At 39.4% G+C, this 22,665-nt stretch overlaps 1 protein-coding gene across 1 annotated transcript in view; it reads left to right on the forward strand.

Annotated features, from left to right (window-relative positions):
• Positions 1 to 22,665, forward strand: part of MOCOS (molybdenum cofactor sulfurase) — a 231,074-nt gene that overhangs the window by 102,363 nt on the left and 106,046 nt on the right. The gene's annotated exons all lie outside the window — the stretch shown is intronic.

Consider the following 22,665-nt stretch of genomic DNA (forward strand, 5'->3'; position numbering starts at 1 on the left):
ATCCTGTGCCTTTTAATTCTGGCTGGCCGAACAGCAACTCAGGCAGTGACCTGGCAAACAGACTGATCAGTGCACCATCAGAGGGTGAGCAATAGCTACAGTACTGTATTCCTAACTGTTTCTAAGTTTTCTGGCTGATTTGTCCTGCCTTGCTGGCAGCATGTCTGTAGATTTAACTGTACAGAAAGTAAGAACAGAAGGCATGTCTCCTCACCTTTTCTCTGGGCTGTGCTGAGGTGTGTATTGATTGCAGCTACAGATTACAGTTTAGAAAACATTGGAAGAACTTGATGTTACAGAAAACAGCAGCATATCAAGCCAGCAAACTAATAATGGTTTGGCTCTTTTAGGGCTTCTCATGACTCAAAAAGTTTTTGAGCGATGCTGTCCTCAGAATACATAATGTGAATCTGAACTCCTTCTGTAATAATAGCTAATTAATCACGTAATTTTCAACTGGTAACTTTCCAGGCATACGCTGCTTTTTTGAAGTGTTAATACGAGATTATTTACACTGTCCTTGTGCCCATTCAGTTTCCACTGAAAACCTAAATACATGACAAATTCTTTAAATCCAAAGTTTTTCTTTAGGGAAGAGGCCAAAACCCTGATGTTGAACCCAGCTGTTTTCATTTCACAGGGAGGGCAGTAGCAGTTTTAAGTCTGCTTCAGGGGTCCAGGCTGTGCATGGTGCTGTAACCACAAGTGCTCCAAGGACAGGGGAGTTGTAGTCTCAGTAGTCTAAAATGCAAGTGAGGCAAGGCTTATAAGATGCAGTAACCTAATTTATTGGACCAACTGCTACAGCTGGGACATCTGTTTACCTCTCTTTATAAAACTTGCCTTACAAGGTTTAGACACCATTAAATCAGGCAGCATTTGCTGGTGCTCCGCTGAAAATAGACATCCAGACACTCTCTTCTGCTTCTTGCCCCTTTCTCCTTCAGCCAAAACCAGAATTCTAATAAAGTTTAATTTCTAGGGAGCAGCCTTATCGTACGGATGAAATTTAGTTCTTAAGTTTAAAACAAAACACAGTATAACTTTTGTACTGGAACATATAGTTATCAATTGCAACAGAAACTTTCTGCCTTCATATACCGCAGTGATTTGACATCCCATGGTGGTGTAATTACTATATGCATTACAGATCTGCAGGAAAAAAAGAAAGCGATGACAGTACCATTTGTCAGATTTCCATAGGGGAAAATATCTTTGGCATCTGTTTCAGTTTGCCAAAAAAAAAAAGGGGGTGGGGGGTGGGGAAGGCTTTTTTGACAATCTGTGTATGACATTTAAGCTAAACTGCACAGGACAAGTAAGATAATCCCCTTTATAATATACCTTTGAATAAACCCTAATCTTAAAAGGAAGAAAAAAAGTTAGCAGACAGAACTGGGCGGTGGGGGTAGGGTATTTCAATATACCGAATGTAAGTGAACACTGGTGAAGTTAGCGATTGAATTTTAGACAGCGTTTTACACTCAAAGATGAACTTGATTCTGCAGACTCAGGCAACCAGAATTCAGTGAGGCATGGTGGCTGTCATGTTTTCTCTGTTTGTTTAATAATGTACATATCTAGACAGCCCTAATTAGGTTTGGAAGTTCAGAGCCCTTCTGGGTCTTGCAGTCTCTGGGCAGATCTGAGAAGACTGTTACCTTGTACTATTTCCAACATTCTATCTTAGTGTTTTTATTTCAATCATTTCCTGACATCTGGGCAAATACAGTCACCAGAGTGATAAAACCTTGAATCCTTTCATCCTGGCAATTTGTTTACCATATAAGATGAGAATTTCTTTATGACTGAAAAGTTCAAAGCTTGTCTTTTCCCTTTTAGTATTGACTTATAGCAGCATCCTAAGAGAATGAGACCTTCTTGGCCTGTATGAGATATATCAGTAATAATCCTGTTTGCAAAACCCCTGCACTGGTAGAAAATGCTGACATTGAGACTAAATGTGACAGTTTTGCAGGCTTTTTTTATAAATTACATTTTTATGATCTTCCTTGTAAGATTATCCCAATGAAATGTTGACTCATTATTCTGTTTTCACTCCATTGTTTTTCTGGTTTTGTTTTGCAATCCCCGGATTATACTTGACTCTTAAGAAAAGCTTCAGAGAATGCCCTGTATTTGCAGTGTGAATTACGATTGTGCCAGTGTGCATAACAATTACATTATAAATATTTCCTCAGCCATTTGATAAAGACTCAAATTAAGAAAAATAATTACCAGTACAATTACAATTATATATAATTACACTATATTCAATTTAGTTTATCTCTAACCTCCTCTTGCCATAATGTGTTCATTGTTGAAGAATGAGATTTTAGCTGACTGTGTTGGAAGTAAACATGGATGCTTCTGTCTTTTACAACATATTTTGCTTAAATGCAGAGTTTTATCAGCATGTTTTCTCACTGGAAAATAATGCAGTTTAGCTGGTTCAACTTCAGAGCAGCCTCCTAGATTATTTTTTTTTCTTATGTGGAGTTTATCTTCCATTAGGTTATAGAGACTGTTTGCTCCTAACAATGCTACTTTCTTCAATATACGTTATTTATACCTGGGCAAGCATAGTTAATTTGTACTTCTACAGTAAGAGAGGTGCGTGGCTGCCGGATTGACTTAACACAGCAGATGCTTTTCCAGAGAAACAAAGTCTTCCAGAACACTGAGTGAGGACCCAGTGTCTCCAAGAGAGAGCGGTGCAAAGACCTGACCCTTATTTAGCATAAATATTAGCTGTGGGCTAACCAGTATGTATCAAAACACCTCAGGAGGTAGAACAGCTGAGATGTGCTAGCTTGCTTTGTTAAACCAAGTATGTACGTACCTGCTGTTCCCAACAGCTGCACTTACACTGTCTTGCTTTGGAGCAATTCATCAGTCCTTTATAAAAAGTAAAAGAGAACACGCAAAGTAGAAAAGAAAGGACTGCTTATTTGGCATCTTACAAATCAAGAAATGCTCTGTGGTGCTCCATTGCTGCTGCTTCTGACTTGAAGTATTCAGCTGGTATTTAACAAGACCATCTTGTCTGGTCACATGGCTCTTAAAAGGTACACAGTTTTGCTGACAAGAGAGGCTACGTACAGCATAGTCTGTACTGTGTATTGCTGTTTATAATGGATTTTATTTGTTATCTTCTTTATATTGCCTTCAAATAGTCCCTTGATACTTTAAAGCAATCCTTGCATGTTAAATAGTGATGTTAATTGTGCTTTTCAGAGACTGTGAGACTAAATATTTTCTCTTTATTTACTTGCTTTAGGGAATTCTTCTGTTCTGGATGAAGTCCTGTTTTTAGACAGTCTCTGTGCAGCTTTGCGTCGTAGATGTACATAATACTGACTACTTGCTGTTTGTTACTCACTATGCAACCTGCCAGTGTACTTTGACTCCACAAAGGAGTAATAGCTTGTGATTAAAGGAAATTCTTAAGTTCTGAGAGATCTGGATCATCTTTCTTACTCAAGTTCCATAAAATTTTTATTTGTTTGAATTTAGGATAAGTATCTTTGCTGTTTAAGACAGTTTTAAAAGTGGCTGCAAATTTTATTTCCCCAGCCTGTGTTAAACTCTGAAATCCAACATTGACATTAGTTGGCAGAGCAGTAGCTATTCCCAGCATCTGAAAACGGAATCTGTAATCTTATAATGGGAACTGCAGCTTTTTTCAAGCTCCAATTCACCTTCATAAAGCAGGAGAGCAGTATTTATCTTCTGTGTGTGGGCACTGCAAAAAGGTCAGTCAGAGCTGCACTAAGATTTGGTTTTAAATGGTGACTGAGGAAAACATGCAAACAAAAATAATAAACTTACCATTGCATTTAGGTTAATGTATATTGCTTGCATTTCCTTATTATCTCTTTATGGCAACGTCTGTGGTAGGACACAAGGTATTATTTTATAACCTGTTAACTAGTTAGCAGCACCGAGCTGACCTACTGTGCAGAGTGGTGCAAGGTAGCTGGCTGAATTGAATGGTTGAACGTGTTCCTGAGCAGGTGCTTGTGAGCAATTGTTTGAAAAGTGTCCAATTTACTGTAATCAGGAAAAATATCTCAGAGGTATATAGAAAAGAAATCTGAAACAAATCAAGTCACATTCTTCCACATGGATTATGGTTTGCAGGGATTTAGCTTGTCATAAACTGAACCAAATGCCACAGATCTGCCGAAAAGCAGGGAACGAAGTCAAGATGACTCCCTTAATATTAATGAAAACCTTATTTATTTATTTTTATAAACTAGAAAAAGTAGCTTCTATATTTTTGAGGAAGAAGTGCAAGCAGATGCAACATAGCAGGTAGCACCTATTGAGACCAAGGGAATGCAAGATCTGAAGGACAGAAAATTTGCGTATAGGCACCAGTACTCCATAAGGATGTCACCTGGTGGGAGCCAGCAGTGTGTGTCCCTGCCAGTCTCTCCCCTCTGGCACCATCTCCCTCTGTGGACCCAGGCGCTCTAAGCAGAAGCAAGCAGCACAGTGCTCTTTCTCAGCCTACATACACAAACGCTCTACTTGGTGACATTTGCCTGCTAGTGCAGGGAGGAGGCAAGGGAGAGGGTTACAAATTCTGATTACAGTCCTTGATAAATTTGCCCATAGAGCTTGCTACTACTAGTAGAGGTGTCATTAGAACAATTCAAAGCTCTGGGGTCACCTTTAAATGAGTAGCCAGACTCTCCAGGCCTGGGGCCAAGTGGTTCTTGAGAGTCAAATTTTACCATGATCTCTCTGGCTAATCAATGTCCATCCCTATGGATAATCAATATTACCTTCAGTCCATTCCATCATTTGCATTTGTTATTATGGTGACAGAAGGTGGTAAAAAAATGCCGATTCTTTTTGCATAGCTTAAAATTTTCCAAGCTTTTGTGATGACGGATGTGCCAATATCAGATCTTGTACCTCTTGAAAATCTTGCGCTTACCTTGCTAATGTATTCTGGTTTTCTCAAAGGAGCCTTTGAAATGGCTCCAGTGAGTTTGAACACCAGAATTTTAATAGACGGTACGATAGCTAATTGAACAAAAACATTAGTCAAGTTCTATTAAACATGGTATCTGCAGGACTGAATTCCAATAACAAATGTAGCTTTAAAAACTTTAGTACATGCAAAATTGCATTAGGCAAAATGTTCTTGACAGTGTGTTATCAGGCATTTCCCTTCTCCAAAAAATATTCATTATTAGACACAAAATACCCTAAAAAGAGCTAGTTTGCTCAAGACACCCTAGAATCTAGAGAATATGCTTCTTGTGAAAACACAGATGAGTACAACTGAAAAGGAATTGCAGATAGGGTTTTTTTTTGCAGTTCAGACATAGCAACAAGATGTTAGTAATATTTATTTGTAGTTTTATACTAAAGTAATGATGGTTTAGAATTGTTTCTACAAGAATGGCAGAACTCGATGAAAGATTATGTGTATCTAATGTCTCACTTGAGCTGTAAGCACATTTAGTATTAGGTTTGTTTTCAGAAGTATTTGTGAAGAACTGTGCTTGTTAATCAGAGGCTAGAATCGTGTCCCTGAAGTATATCGGAGTTGAGGAGGATGGAATTACAGCACGTTAGTAAATTGTACATGCCATGTCATATGTGCACAGAATGCTATGGCACAGTGAGAAATTGCAGCAAAATAAATTCTATTGTGAAGTTTGAACTTTAAATATGAGTATTCAGCATGTCAGAACTTGAAAATGATATCCCCAAATGAACTAATTTTCTATATGCTTGTACAGCTCTTCTTAAACTAGACCTTGCATTTAGATTTAGACTGAGCATTAAAACTTTCCCATTTTAACCACAGTAACTATTAAAATCATGAACATGTCCTTTGTTGTTTCCCTCCATGCCTGATGTTTTCCTGGTAAAGACATGTAGCAACGAGTTATCTTCGTTTAGTCATCACGGGCAACACATGTAAAACTCTGCTTTCCTTTCATATCTGAGGTCACTGAGAGCAGCTCTGTGTGTGCTGTGACACAGCTCCTCAGGGCAAACTTGCACATTCATTGCAGAACAAGGCCTAAGGCCAGTGACAGGATTCACAAGCATAGAAGTGAATAGGCAACGGGGACCCCCTGAGAGTAGAAAATTCTTTAGAGCTATGGATGAGGTAAAAACAAAATTAATCTAGGGGCTATAAAGAGAAGAGGAAAAAAAAACCCCACCAACAAACTGGGACAACCAAGACTTACCTTAAAATACCCTGAGCTGTCTGTCTATGGCATCCAAAGTTATTACTTCTTTTTTTTTCTCCCAGGATCTTAGGTTTCAATCTTTTGTGTGTATGTACACATTGAAAAGAAAGATATCTCTTCAGAAATTGTATCAGAAAGAACAAAGACTGTTTTTTCCTCATATGGTTAAGCTGCCCTATTAATGTCAATTTTTAATTTTATCCTTTGGATTTCTCATTAGCTTTACAACATGTCTAGATTATTTAATTATTATATTTCAGCCTGTAGATGACATAAGATTTGAGAGCTTTTGCTGGGCTCTAGCAAGTTGTTGCTACATTGTGCCTGAAGCCGCTTTTGTATAAAATAATCTTCCCATAGCTAACATTCAGGATACTCTGAAGAGCATCTTAAGAAGACTTAAATGCTAAATAACTGTCACATAGCAAGTCTAAGTATTATTGCACTAAATTACATTGCAAGTAGTGTGATAAACAGCATCATAATACTTTGACACATTCATCATTAATTATAACTGAAATCTAATCTCAACTGGATATTTTTCAGTAATTATATCCAGTAGAGCAAACATTAACATATATGGGGAAAGGAGGGTAGAGGAAAGAAGTCTTCCAAAAACATAGCTGATATATCAAAATACTGAATGGCCTGACAAGACTTAATAGGTTTTATATGGGTTTTTCTACATATAGTAAGAGATTAAAGGATCTGAAATAAATTTAGAATTCATTATGTGAGTAATTGTTTTGAAGGCAAATCTTTGCACTGACCTACTGGTTGTGTCATTTTAAAGCGCCATGTGAAACTGCCATATAAAACACCAGATTTTTGCTCTCTGACGGAAGACTAGTATTGAAGTAAAATTAAAATCATGGATTCCTCTGACCATGGAAATACTGGATGGGTGGTATTTTAGGCTTAATACTACTATGTTTCCTCTATGTCCCTTAAAACTGTATATAATATTTGTGAATGGCAACTCCATGTACCTTTTCTCTCCAAATTCATACTTGTTTTCCAATGAGTAATTTTCTACTGTTGGGGAGCTCCCATTCTGCTAATGCAAATTATTTTTCTTTGAACGGGGAAATGCATGAGTCTGACAGCAAAGCTGTGGACAGCAAAGCTATGCGCTACTTACCTTTGCGTTGTGATACAAACACCGCAGCATCCTTTTGACCAAAGTCAGAACCTGTGTCAACTCCATGAATGTGAATTTCCTTTATGCTTTGTTTGCTATCTTCCTAAGACTTGTTTTGCAAAGCACTTCATTACTTCTATAGTACTAAGCGTACTTTCAACTGCGATCACACTTTCTTTTGTATATTATTATGCATTCCCTGCATCCAGAGATACGTGCTTTCTGCCGTATTTAGTTCTCACCAATGGTTAGCAAGTCTAAAGAGACAATACTATATTTGGTGCAAACTCAGCTGGTTCTTTTATTGGCAATTTCTGTTCACACTAGACCTATTCACCGCCTGCCATTTTACAAACATCATTTACCTGGCTGCATGTCCCTGAAATATCTATGTACAGTACCTGAAACATGAAAGTAGTGGAAAGGCAAGTAGTTTCATTTCAGCCCTGGTTAGTCTTTGGCTGGTGAAAGAACTATGAGAAACCCTTCTCCAGTGAGGTTTTTGTAGAAAACATACCTATTTTTGGGGGGCGGGGGGGAATGCAATTCTGTGAAACTTGGCATGCAACCATTTTGTCTTGTACTTACTGGTATATTACTCTGCATAGCATATACAAAAACTCAATGTATTTCCAGCCAGGAGGATTAAACAGTCATAGAGAGTTGAATTTCGAAAGTACTTTATTGATAGATCTAGAGAGAATGGATGACTTATTTTATTGGTGCATGTTGAGTTTTTCAAATTAGTATTTTGTATTGTCATGTCACTGTACAGTTATCCTTTCTTGATGATTCTTTTGTGTCTGATATGATTGAGGCAGAGCGATTTGCTGTACTTTTATGTAAAAAAAAAACATTCATGGAATGTTCTAAACATTCATGGGTAGTTCTATTTTTACTGTGTTATTTTTATAAAATCATTCAGCTGTTGACAGCACCTTTTACTTCCATGACAATTAATCTAAGTAAAATCATCTTTTTATTCCTCACCACCATCACCAGAGACCCTCCTTACTGGAAGCATCTGGAACTAGTCAATACACCATATTGTCAGGCTGATGGAACACGCGTGCACATTTATAAGAAAAAAAAGCTGTTAGGAAGTGCATTTCTTTTGCTCTTGTCTCAGTAGTCTCTTCACGCAACTGATGTTGCACAAGCAGTACTGCCTTGATTGGGCGTCAGATGGAACTTACTTGGTCAGAGGAAAATCATCAGGAGGGATGACTGCAGGGTTTTCAGAGGTTCCCAAAGTTACAAACTTCTTTATTTTTGTTCTTTTTGTATGCAGTTTCATAAAGTGAGAGGAGTTGCTATTTTAGCAGTTTCATTTATTTGATTCTTAGGAGGGGCAAAAACCTTCTGGGTCATGTAATCAACCTATTTGCTGTCACAGACACCCACACTATATAATCCCTTCTTTATACTGAGCCTCTGTGCAGAATGCGGGGGAGATGTTTGGCACAGGGGGGGGAGTACATGTTAGGTTTTAGTTTGTTCATGCTATTCCTGTTGGAAAATTGTTCCATAATCTTATATCTTGGATGGACACAAGAGTTCTGTTTTGCAGTCTGCATTATCTTGTGCTCAGCTCATTTGTCTGCATTTTGTTCTGTCGCTATTTTTCCTCCCTCGTCATTACCCACCTTTTCCATCTAGACCAAAAGCAGAGACCATCTCCTACCAAAAGCAATTCTACTTAGCTTTGAATTTCCATACTAAGTGAACTGAACACTTTTATAAGATGGGCTTTCTCTGATAATCATACTCAGCATGCCACAGAAAATCTTATCAAACCTTTATTAATGGTGTTAATATTTTTCTAGCTGTAAGTCCTAGCATATTTTCTTGTCTGTCACACCGCTTGCTGGCTGATAACTGATCTGATCAACTAATGAATCTGAAGTTTCAGATGATGCTCTTCCAGTTCATGGCAGAAGTTAATGTTGGTAATCCTAACTGCATAATAGGGTTTGTACATGACGATGTACTTATCATACATTATAACGTATTATACGTTTAATCTTGCTTCTGTTTTTAGGGGTTTCAACATTATCTGTTTCTTACTGTGTACAATATACAGCCCTATCTTCTGCAATGACAGTCTCCAAATTTCAATTCAGCAGCCTGTTTTATCTTCACATTCCTGCCTTTTATGCCAGGGTCATTGCTGAGGCTACTAAAAAAGATACTTGTCCCAAATCCAGTCCTAGAGAAACTAAACAGGTAACTTTTTCCTAGCTTAATAGTCCCCTTTTAGCACAATTTCTTATCCTACTGTAGCACTCTTCTGATTCTCCTTACTCTGTAATAGCGTCTCATATGCTACTAGAGGTAATGTTTTACTGAAATCCAGATAAATTAGGTCTGCATTTCCTTTGCCTAGAAAAATAATGTGCTTTTAAAATGGCAGCTTCTCTGGGTGTGATTTTCCATTGGCAGAATCCATGGTGCATTTGAACATGCTTTTATTTACTCATTTAATTGTCCTTTCATTCAGAACTTGTTTTCAGGAGGTACATAACACAGGTCAAGCTAACAGATGTGTTGTTGCCTGGATTGCTGTGTTTCCCTTTCTTCACTAGAATTATTGTGTTTTCTGTTTTCCGTTCCTGATTTGACAAATTTGTTTACTAGCCTGTGTTATTGGACTTGGGAGTTTTTCATGCCAAATTCTTACTATACTGGGACATAGTTTGTCTGCCTCTGTTCAGGTATGTTAAAACCTTTGAAGTGAGTTTCCACACCTATTGCAATAACTTCAGTTTTCACACTTTCCACATACTTTCAGCCATGAGTCACCCTGTCCTGACCTATGTTTTTCATCAGAGTCCTTGTTAAAATCTGGAGCCAAGTACTCTTTAGTTTTCAGACCCTTTATCCCCTTCCAGCTCTTTGCTTTTTGAATAGCAATCATCATCCTTTCTTTTTATTTATATTCCTTATCTCATTAAATATTATGTGTGTTATTATATATTATTTACATTTTCCTTTGATTTTATATAAAGAATAGCTTGCCATTCAGTTCAATTTGCTTTGTCAGGGCTTGGCTTTTGGGAATTCTTACTTTATCCCTGTGCTTTCTGTCTTTCCAGCAGTAGCTTCCTTCACTTAGCAGCTCTTTTTCTGATTTCATGTCAGCTATTATAAGCAGTGCTAAAACCTCTTTTCAGAGGTGTTTTTATTTTAGTGCAGGTTATCGCTGGAGGCTTTTTCTGAAAGTTCTTTTTCTTTCTTTTTTCATTCTTTTGGGATGAACATCCCATGCATTTTTGAACCTCAACTTCAAGTTATTTGAGGTCTTCTCTGTATCTAAGTATCTGATAACTTCAGTTCAGTTTTACTGACCAAGTAATTTCATTAATGTCTCATTTTGCCCTGATCACATTCCAAACGTTATTTGAGGTTGCTTATCTGTGCTAAAAGTGTAAACTTTTAATCCTTCTGACCAGGATTTCTATCAGTCAGTCTTCTATCCATTGTATAACTGTAACAGACATTTTTCAGATAATTATTTTATTATCAAATAAAATTTCGATACAAAAAGTAGCAGGTTTTGTTTGGTTTTGGCTCAGATGTTAAGGAATGATTGAACTCAACCATTTTTGTTATCTTAGTTTTTCTTGTAGGAAAATTAAGGTAGTATTTATTTCTGTGAAAGTGATAGAGAAGTATCTGTTGTTAACCTAAAAAACATTTTTTTTCTGCATAGCTACATGGCCTATAGCAAATCTCAGCAACTAGTCCTGCTTGTTTTGAACATCTCACCAAAGAGATTTCAATTCAAAACATTTTTGTTTTCTTCACCATCATCTCTGTTATATTTGTGTTTTCTTGAGCACATTTTCTATTTGTGATTATTTTTCTACCACATGCTAACATCAGGTGTCCTACAGAGGCTCTAATCCCTCCATTTTGTAGCCCACGTACTTTGTCTTAGCTTATAAACATCTCTGCTTTTGTCACCCACTCGTTATCCTGTTTTCTATTTGGATGATAGCGGGGGTGATATTACTTACATAACAACTGCTTCTATGAATATTAAACTTTTTATTTCTCTACTGATGCACATACTCATAACTCTCTGCTGTTTCTTTATCTGGCTGTTTCCTCGTCTACCTGACTCATGCTCTTTTCTGTCAAAGCCAGAGACAGCAGTCATCTCTCTGTGCTCCCTACTTCAAGCATCTGCAACACCAGGTAACATGCCAGAATTTTCCTGAGTCCTTGAAGTAATTGTTAGTTGAAGTGATCCTTTCTTCTGGACTCAGGTGACTGGAAGACTTCCAGAACTTCCTCCAGTTACTGACCTTATCAATGCAGGTCCAAGACACCTGTGAAAGCTAAAGCAGCTACCTTTGTTTATAACATGAGCACATGATATTCCTGGGCCCTCCATCGCTGCGCACCTGTTGAATAGAAGAGGCAATTGCATGGAAAGGGTTCTTGGCTTTCTGCAATATAAGCAGCAGGCTACTTAAAACAGTGAGAAATGAGGAGTATTTGCTAATTCAGTATCACTGTTGTGAGTTCAACTTTCTGAAAATTTGGTAACTTCCAATATCCAAACCCAGCCCGGCAAAATGTTTAGAGTAGGTCCTTTGAAGGAAAAGTCATTTACTACTTCAACTTCCCTGTCCTCATCGTATGAGTGAGATGCTACCAGCTGACCTCCACCAGGGTAGCGTGAATACTAGCAAGCCTCATAACAATGCTGAAAAAAACACTGGAAGATGTCTACGTATTATAGTAGTTCTGACGTCCCAAAGTAGAAAGATAGCTTGGGAAGTGTTGCAGTAAAACGGTTGCCAGGATGCTCCTGGTTTGGTGTAGCATATCTTACTATGTAATATGTTTTTTTTCAAACATGAAAGTGGGGCAGAATGAATATGTTTTTTACCTCATGAATATCTCAGTTGGCTGCACCCCCTAGCTCTGAAAAGGTTGCATGTACACCTTGGAATGCCTTATTAGCCAAATTCATCCTTTTATTTGTCTCTCCTCATTCTGCTTTGATGATTTTACTGTTATCACGAAAGTCTCAACATGCAAACTAGCCAATCAGACCTTTTTTAAACCTAAGCTGTTTTATAGCAGTAATTTAATAATGCCAGTTCTATCAGGCTGCCAGATTTTCTGGTTACACAGGGTGTTGTTGGTACATATATCATGCATTGAACAGAAATTAGCTGCTTAGTACTACGTTACGAGTTACTACTCGGAGTTGGCATATGCCACCAACTATGGGCAGTTGCACATATGTGGACAAGACAACAAACACTGATAATATTTTTCTCTGTTATCTATGGATGAGTTGCTGCTAACATTTTCCAAGGTCATTGATCTGGGTCTGCCTCACTGGCACACATGAGTAGACACTGGTATTTTTACATGTTGATTTTTCAGAGTAAATTCATGTTCGAGTGGAGCCTTTTTTGTCTGCAAAATTTTAAATTGATTTGTCTTTAGCAGTTCATTACAAACTTATTCTTCATCACCAGATACACCTGTTTAAGGATGAAAGATTGCATCTCAGTCTTCGTGAGGAAATAAACAAATCTGTTAATACTGAACATGGACAGATGATTACAGCTGGTCAGATTATTGCCCATGAAAAATTTATCTCCAGAATGTCTTTCATCCTAAGGAGAAAATCAAAGAAAGGGCTTTGAATTTTTATTAATGATTCATTACTCATAACTGATCAGTGAACAGTTTATGCAAATACATTTTGCAAATTGCTCACTTTAACTATTACTTGGGGTTATATCTGGATATTACCTTCCCTTGGGAAGCAGAGGTGTGAACATTTGGATTATTGGTATTTAATCATGGGAGAATAATGCATATCAAATGCTAAATTTTCAGACAGATACAGAAATCATTTGCAATATACTTGCTCACACTGAATTGCACCTTAATGGAGTTCCTGTTGACATTAATAAGTTACAAGTTAAGATGATGAGTATAAATTGCAAGCTAACAAGCTGATAGTTGAACTTATTATTCTTTGAGGCCAGTTAACCAGCAGGTCTCATGTTCCTGGAGACTTAAATTTAATATACCTCAAGGAAATATCCCTTTGCATGGTGGAATTTTAAAGAGAAAGATTATTTTGTTTCTCCCTCTCCGCCCTGTCAATGCAATGAAAGCACATTGGCCTGTTTTGTGAATTTTTGTGAATTTTGAAGGGAACTTTTGGCCAGTGACAAATGTGGTGCAGGTGTTTTTGTGACCAATGACTCTTCTGGCTGGGAAAAATAAGTAGGTTTATTTTTCTTTGACTTTAAACTATCTGTGTAGGAGTTGCTAGGGAAGTACGTTATCCCTGAGATGTAACTTATACATTGTTGCATAATCAATGTGTATGGGCAAAGCTCTTATATAAATATATTTTTAAATATATTGTAAACTCTTAGTTGTAAAAATTATATTAGGAGGAGACATCTAATTTTATTAAAATTTGCATACAGCTGAAAGTAATTGTGATGCATAGTTGTCAGAAGTGTGATTTTTACTGAAAAGCAGAGCTCTGAGGAGCTGATAATCTGCAAAATCAGGATGAGCCATTTAGACTGATTTGAGTAACAGACTCAAGGATTACTAATCTTTCAGTGCAAAAAGGGAAAGATTTTTCTAGGTATAGGTAGAGAGCAAAGTTACCAGTTAGAAGTTCACCAAATTGCACATAAGGAAGAGATGCACAGTGACATTTGAGAAATAAAAATGGATTGATTTATTCATTCAATTTTCTCCTCCACAAGTGGCAGTTGTTCGGGAACTGGTTAAGTGTTCCCATTTCATTCTGTGAGAAACAGTCATCACTCCTAACGTGTAAAGTGCCACTAGAGGTAAAAAGGAGTTGCTGAAGTGGTAAGAGTAGGTGTCTTATTCAGATGTCTGTAATTTCTTACTGCCCTCCTAGTGTTTAAATTCTTGGCCTACTGTAGCATGCTGCTGTGCAGGCAGTTATGCAAAATTTGATTATTAGGAAAGTAAAGCTTAATGACAGCATATATGCCTGTTACAACAGGCTATCTCCTAATTTTATTTACTTGCTTCAGTTGCATCCACCATGTGAAACAAAGGTATTTAGTCCAAAGGGAGTGTGTACTTAGGGTTTTACTTAGTGTGTTCCATAGGTTTTACTAGCAGAGGATCAAAAAGCCGACAGATAAATGCTTGGTCTTGTGTGATGCTGCCTTAAAATTCAGCTGTTTGTGTTCACATGACCAGGGTTTCACCCAGTTAAGAAAGTTAAATACAGACAGCTGGAAAATTGCTAAAAATGAACAGCATCATCTGTGGGAGACAATGCCAGACCAAGGGGAGCATGTCCTCTAAAGAGCCACAAACACCCTAGAAAGGAACCTGAGAACTTTATCTCAGGATGTGTTAATAGATGTGCTAAAGAGCAGAACAGGGCCCTAAAGGTTTCATAGACCTGTAATGATGTATTTTAAGTTAAAGAAAAGCAAAACAAATACACTTCCTTTTGCAAATGTTATTTTTTGATGTTGGAAAGCAGTGAGACCAATTAAGATTCATTCCCCTGCTAATATCAGAGATGGCAATTACTAACCTAAGAGCACAAATATGACTGAAAACAGTCTGTTCCTAAACCCATAAGCTTGACACTGTATACCCTTGGTGCTATTGTAATTTTAGCAAATGTCAATTTAGAATAAACAAGCAAATGTATAAAATGTAAAAATTAAATTTGCCAAGACTATTGTTTCATATGAAGATGATACAGAATATCTCTAAGAGGTGAAAAATAGGATCTGAATGAACTACTTTTAAATGCATACCAAGAATCTCCCTGCATTGTTGTACTTTTTAATTAGATGAAAATAAATGCATTGAAAAGATGAAAGGAACTCATGTAACATCTCACTTCAAAGGGCAGCTCCACTCTTGAGGAGTGTTTTAAAAAAAAGAAAAAAGAAAAGAAAAGCAGCTTATTCAAGAAATATGCTTTCTCTGTGGATTTGGTTTCCCTTTTACCTGCTTTAGAAACTCGGCAATGACTTCTGCTCATTTGACCTAAATGGAGTCATTACTCCAGTGTAAAGGAGAATGGAAGCTGGCTGACATTGATGTTCCTCCCTGTGCTCCTTCATTGCACTTTGCATTGACTCAGCAATGCTCTCAAACGAGCAGGATTATTTTTGACCTTGTGATGGGATTTTTAGGAAGGTTTCAAAGCTCTGGGCTGTGTACTGGACAGAAATTGTACATGTACAAATGTTCCTTAGCAGCCTCCCAAAATAAGAACCAGAAGACCAAGCACCTCAAGTGTACGTATGCCAGTGCATGCAGCCTGGGGAACAAACAGGAGGAACTGGAGCTCCGTGCCCAGTTGGAAAGTTATGAATATCTGAAACATTGTGGGACAACTCACATGACAGCTGTTGACAGCACCCCCAGGTCCTTTTCTGCCAGGCAGCTTTGCAGCCACTCTTCCCCAGGCCTGTAGCTCTGCATGGGGTGGTTGTGACCCGGCACTTCTCCTTGTGGACCATCATACAATCGGCCTTGGCCCATCAGTCCAGCCTGTCCAGATCCCTCTGCAGAGCCTTCCTGCCCTCCAGCAGATCAACACTCCCCCTGAACTTGGTGTCGTCTGCAAACTTACTGAGGGTTCACTCGATCCCCTCGTCCAGATCATCGATAAAGATATTAATCAGGACTGGCCCCAGTACTGAGCCCTGGGGAACACCACTGGTGGCCTCCTGCCAGCTGAATGTAGCTCCATTCACCACCACACTTTGGGCTTGGCTTTCCAGCCAGTTTTTAACCCAGTGTAGGGTACACCCCTCCAAGCCATGAGCAGCCAGTTTCTCCAGGAGAATGCTGTGGAAGATGGTATCAAAGGCTTTACTAAGGTCCAGGTAGGCAACATCCACAGCCTTTCCCTCATCTACTAGGTGGGTCACCTTGTCATAGAAGGAGATCAGGTTCGTCAAGCAGGACCTGCCTTTCATAACCCCATGCTGGCTGGGCCTGATGCCCCAGTTGTCCTCCATGTGCTGCGTGATGGCACTCAGGATGATCCACTACATAACCTTCCCTGGCACCAAGGTCATTCTGACAGGCCTGTAGTTCCCCGGATCCTCCTTCCTGCCTTTCTTGTAGATAGATGTCACATTGGCTGACCTCCAGTCAACTGGACCTCTCCAGTGTGCCAGAGCTGTTGATAAATGATGTAGAGTGGCTTGGTGAGCTGTTCCACCAGCTCCCTCAGTACCCTCAGGTGGATCCCATCTGGCCCCATAGACTCGTGCATGTCTGAGTGGAGCAGCAGGTCACTGACTGTTTCCTCCTGGACTGTGGGGACTTCATTCTGCTCCTCATCCCTGTCTTCCAGCTCAGCGGGCTCAGTACCCTGAAGGTAACTGGTCTTACTATTAAAGACTGAAGCGAGGAAGCCGTTAAGTACCTCAGTCTTTTCCTCATCCTCTGTGGCAATGTCCCCTCCCCCTCCCCCCCCCCCCCCCATCCAATCAAGGATGCAGATTCTCCTTGGCCCTCCTTCTGTTTCTAATGTATTTATAAAAACATTTTTTCTTATCTTTCATGGCAGTGACCACCCTGAGTTCTAGCTGGGCTTTTGCTTTTCTGATCTTCTCCCAGCAAAACCTCGCAACATCCTTATAGTCCTCCAGACTTGGCTGCCCCTTCTTCTCAAGGTGTTGAACTCTCCTTTTTTCCCTGAGTTCCAGCCAAAGCTCTCTGTTCAGCCAGGCCAGACTTCTTCCCTACTGGGTCATCTTTTGGCACATGGGGACCTGAAGCTTGCTTAAGTGACCCAAATAGTACTTTGCTGGTCTTATTGCCCTGGTTTGGAGGTCAGTAGCAGATGTCTACTGTAAGGTCCCACTTGGAGTTGACCTCTCTGATCTTGACCTAGAGGCATTTGATAGGGCTTCCACAATCACTGTAGTTTACTTCTATACATTCAAGGTTCTCCTCTTCTTCCTTGCATGTCTTTAAAAAACAGCCTATAGCCATCCATCGCGATCCTCCAAGAAGTTATAGGCCCATCAGTCTTACTTCAGTCCCTGGGAAAGTTATGGAATGAATCCTCCCAAGGGCTATCACAAGTCAAATGAAGGATGTGATAGGGAAAAGACATCACGGATTCACAAGGGCAAATTGTGCTTAACAAACCTGATCACCCTCTATGACAAAGTAACCTGCTCAGTTGATGTGGGATGAGCGGTGGGTGTTGTTTCCCCGGATTTCTCCAGGGCTTTTGATATGATTTCCCACAGCCTTCTCATAGAGAAACTGAGGCATTACAATCTAGACAAGTAGTCTGTGGGTGGGTGGGGAACTGGCTGACAGACCGCACCCACAGCGTGGTGGTAAATAGCTCTTTTTCAAACCGGCAACCTGTCACAAGTGAGGTCCCCTAGGGATCAATACTGGTCCAACATTGTTTAGTATCTTAACAAGAAGTGATCTGGGTGATGGGCTCAAGTGTACCCTGATGAAGTTTGCTGATGATACCAAACTGAATGGGGAAGTGGACACTTTGGAAAGGAGAGCCAGCCTGGAGGAGGACTGGGATAGGCTGGAAGAGTGGGTTAACAAGAACCATATGAAGTTCAAGAAGGACAAGTGTAAGATCTTTCACCTGGGAAAACATAATCCAGGATTGCAGCACAGGCTGGGATCTACCTGTCTAGGGAGCAGCTCTGTGGAAAGGGACCTGGCGGTCCTGGTGGACAAAAAGCTCAACACAGGAAGTTCCATCTGAATATGAGGAAAAACTTCCTTTACTCTGAGGGTGACAGAGCACTGAAGCAGGCTGCCCAGGGAGACTGTGGCATCTCCCTTTCCAGAGACATTCAAAGCCTGCCTGGACATGATCCTGTGAACCTGCTCTGGGTGAACCTGCTTTAGCAGAGGGTTGGACTAGATGATCTCCAGAGGTCCCTTCCAACCCTGACCATTCTGTGATTCTGTGAGTGAACAGTGTGCTACTGTGGCAAAGCAAGCCAATAGGATGCTGGGTTGCATCCACAAGGCATCCACCAGCAAAGATAAAGAAGTCATTATCCCACTCAGCTCTTTTTAGGCCATACCTGGAATACTGTATTCAGTTTTCGTCCCTGCTATGCAAAAAGGAGGTGAACAGGCTGGAGAGGGTCCAGAGGTGGTCCAAAAAGATGATCAAAGGTCTGGGAAGCCTGCCAGATGAGGAAAAGCTGAGAGAACTGGATTTGTTCAGCCTTGACAAAATAAGGCTTAGGGGAGACCTTATCACCATGTTCCAGTATTTAAAGGGTGGCTACAAAGAAGATGGAGACTCCATTTTTACAAGGAGTCACATGGAAAAAATGAAGGGTAATAGGTACGAGTTACTCCTGGTGAGATTCCGATTGGACACAAGAATAATTTTTTTTTTATAATAAGGACAATAGTATTGAAATAATCTCCCCATGGAAGTGGTGGATTCCCCAGCATTGGACACTTTTAAGATTTGGCTAGACAGGGTGCTGGGCCCTCTTGTCGAGACGGTGCTTTGGCCAAGAAAGGTTGGACCAGATGATCCTTGAAGTCCCTTCCAACCTGGTGTCCTATGATTCTATGACTCCGTGTGCAGTGGCTCTGTGTCTGGATTTACTTTGTCCAGGCAAATCAATTAAAAATCCATCTGAATTACTCATTGCCTGCTAAGCAAATCAGCCTTCCCAGAATCCAGAGGCAGGTGCTCCTATGCAAAATACCTAAAGGTCATGCCTTGTATACTTCCCATATACAGAATAGCTTAGATTATGCAAGATATTTTACCACCTCAGCATTGGCTGGTTGATCTTGAGAGCCTTTTTTTTTGGACTCCTGACTTAAATTAGTGCTGTCCAGCCTTCCACCAAATTTTACTCCTAAGTCCTCTCTTTAAACACGAGTTGTTTGTTTAGCTCTTGAGCACTTCATTTTCAATCTGTCTAGGTCATGACTCTTGTCATTATATTTCCATGTAAAGATGACCCGGCTAAGGAAAGGATGAATTCAAACTGCCCAAAATGTCAGTTTCCTTTCTTGTTTCAGTTGCCCTGAAGTGTGGGATGGTGGCTTTAGAAAGTAACATTTGTATGCAGAAGCCTAACAGAGGAGTGTCACAACACCCAATTGAACGAGGATTCAAAGAAAGACTAACCTATCTCTGTCCCTAGGAAGACCCTAAAGCTGGGACCTGTCTCTGTAAGCAGTAGTTTTTTCTTGTTACTCAAAGGAAAAAGTTCTGCTTCAAGAAGCAAAAGTGTTGTGTGACTTGGAAAAGAAGAGCAGCTCATCAGCTTCATAACTCCTTGATAGACTTGGGCAGGCTGCTCTGTTTTTTCTTACGCCGTGAGCTGTTTAACCAGTTTGTCAGGTAGCAGGTTGATGTGAAATGCTATCAGCCTTTCACAAGCACAGTCAGCTAAGTAATTGAGTTCATCCCAGATGTGATTAAGTGGGATCAATTATAATAAGAACTAGATAAAAGAGGTAAGACTGTTGTTTCTTGGGTTGGTATTCTGTAGTATTAGCCTTTTAAGTATCCTTTTTACATCAGCAGCTGCAAAACCTTTATTACTTCAAGAAATGGATTCTAGACCAGCATGCAAATGAACTTCATCCTAAACTGATCATTATAACACTGGAACTGCTACTGAATGAGGAGACAATTTGTTTGAAGCATCAATTGCATCAAACAGAAAAGTAGCCATTGAAGTCAATGTTTTGCAATGCAAGGAGCATGTTTGCTCTCAATCTTAAATACCGTTGAATGATCTTGGAGAGAGCTCTTTGTGTCCCAGAAGGGGAATAGGTACCTTTTGTAGCATCATGTTTTGCCGTGGTACTAAGTGAAATTGTTATAGTACTTAAGACTTAATTTGCTAAATATCAGAATTTATAGGTGATTCCTGTAAATTTTTACATGGAATTGTGTATCAGGTGTTCAGTAAATCTGAAGAATATATGTGAGTCAAGTACATTGGAAGTAGTGTAAATATAAATATTACAGGGATGACAAAATATTACTGTTTTCTTTATCAGAAATGGAAAGCCTGCAATGTAGAAATAGAGGGGGCCATATGAACATGCAAAATACAAGAGATGAACGTTGCAAAATAGTCGATATCTAAACTGTAAAAGGATAGACTTGCCCATACTCTTTCATGGCTTCTGGTTCTTACAATGGAGCTCCCAGCCGGCAATTTTTTTGTGGTACAGAAAGAATAAACACAGGTCTGACAAAACAATGTAGGATACATATATTGCCACAGTGATTGTGCTGTTCTGGAGCATAAAGTTTGACCAATAACTGTGTTAGCTTTTTTTTTTTTTTCTGAATGGGAAGAGATTCCTAAGCTCTGGACTATTTCCATAAAAAATCTTTAAGATCTTTAGAACAGTAACTTGGGTCACATGTCTCTTCTATTGCTTATGGATGTACTGCGGTTGTCTGCTTAGTTAATAATCACATCTAATGAACAGAAATCTGACTTTCTCTTTCCCTTTTACTACAGGTAAGATTTGGAGGCCTTTGAAGATCTAGGCTGGCACCCTTATTGCCCTTTCAAGTTCTTTTCTATTCTGATAATTATAAGGTTGCTGAGGGTTGTGCGACTTCTTGATGGGCTAAGTGCCAGTGTCTCTGCTCTAGTCTTTAGTTCCCAGTGTTTTGTTTGCTTTGCTGGCCATTACTAGTAACTGAGCAGGGCAGGGCTGTTCCCCCTCACAGATCACAGATTTCTGTAATCTCTCCTTGGCAGCCGTGGGGGACCACTGTGACATGTCCTGCAGCCAGTGCAAATTTGTAATGTTTTTCTGCATTGAATTCCAAACCCACTGTTAGCCTCTACTTTATCTCTTCCTCCTCCTCCTCCCTCGGTTTTTCTGGCTTTTTGGATAGAATATTGCTTCCCTCAGATACTGGTCCACAGGTCTCTGTGAAAATATTCCTGGTCTTAGATGTCTTTCAAATCACAAGTGGCCATTTTAAATTTCATCACTGACAACCAGCAAGATTTATTCCCTGAAGTTCAGGCACAATAGACTTTGCTATTAATTATTACCAGGCAAGAATCAGAAATTCCTAAGAAGGATTCTTTGGCCTATGTTGTGTTGAGATATGTGAGCATGAGTGGTCTCTTTTGGACCATTCATCCTGGTAGTAGTCTACCACTTTTCTCTATCACTTGGTTTATAATTACTTGCTGCCTCTGTCTGTCTTCTTTCATCCCAGCTGAACATATTAACATATATACACAATACTCTTGCATTATTTTTTTGTGTGGAACTTTACTAAATATCCTTGGAAGCTTTAGATGTCCTTTACCTGACAGTGTCACTTGCAGTGTTTAAAGTATTTGATAACTATAGAAAAATTAAATAGAAGATAAGAGAAATCACTGTAGAAATGAGAGCTATTATGCTATTCTGTTGAGGTTTATTTTATTAAACAAAAAGCATTTGAAGTCTGACATTTTTAACCATTGAGCCTTTTCACAATACATATTTAATTGTGGCACCAAAAGCTTTTTATATGTATTATAAGAAATGATACATCCAGAAAAAAAAGAAGTAATCGCCTATTTTCTTGTCTATTATGTGAGCATGTAAAGTATTTTTGCCCAAGAGTGCCTCTGTTGTGCTCTTGTTGTCCAGTCATTTTTCAATGTGGACATCATCAGACCTTTCTGAGAAAGATTCAAGGAACACCAGGTCCCTGGGAAAGTCTCATCCTCATGATCAGAGTTGAATTTTAAACTTGAACCATGAGATTTGGGGTTGTTGCTCATGGGTTCATTTCCAGCATTAACTGTTATAGTTTTGTAGATTGCTCCCTCCTTGGAGACTTGCAGTGACCCCAGATTTAGCCTTACATGGTAGTGAGCTCTGTATGGTTTTGACTTCTTCAGTTGTCAGCATTATTTTGCATTCCCCTTTGTGGTTAAGCAAGCTGGAATGATCACTCCTTAAAACATCTTGTAGACTGCAGTGAACACAAAGCCTAAATAAAACATATTTTGATGCTTGATATAGTGTCCCTTCTGCTCCCTTGAAATTCTCTTGGACACTGCTTCCTGAATACATCCCACCCTGGAGCTGCACCTTCTCCTTTTGAGCTGTGACAAGGGCTACAGTCGTTCATCAAATCTGGCATTTTTCTTTCTGCTTGGTGTTTCCTTTAAAAGACGTTGGTAGGGGTTGCACCTTTTCCCCTACACTTGAATAGTGCTCTTGTTATAGGCCAGTTGTAGGGGAATGAAGGCCGTGGGTTGATCAGCATTGATAACA

The sequence above is a fragment of the Falco rusticolus genome, chromosome 3, assembly GCF_015220075.1.
Source record: "Falco rusticolus isolate bFalRus1 chromosome 3, bFalRus1.pri, whole genome shotgun sequence".
Classification (NCBI taxonomy): domain Eukaryota; kingdom Metazoa; phylum Chordata; class Aves; order Falconiformes; family Falconidae; genus Falco; species Falco rusticolus.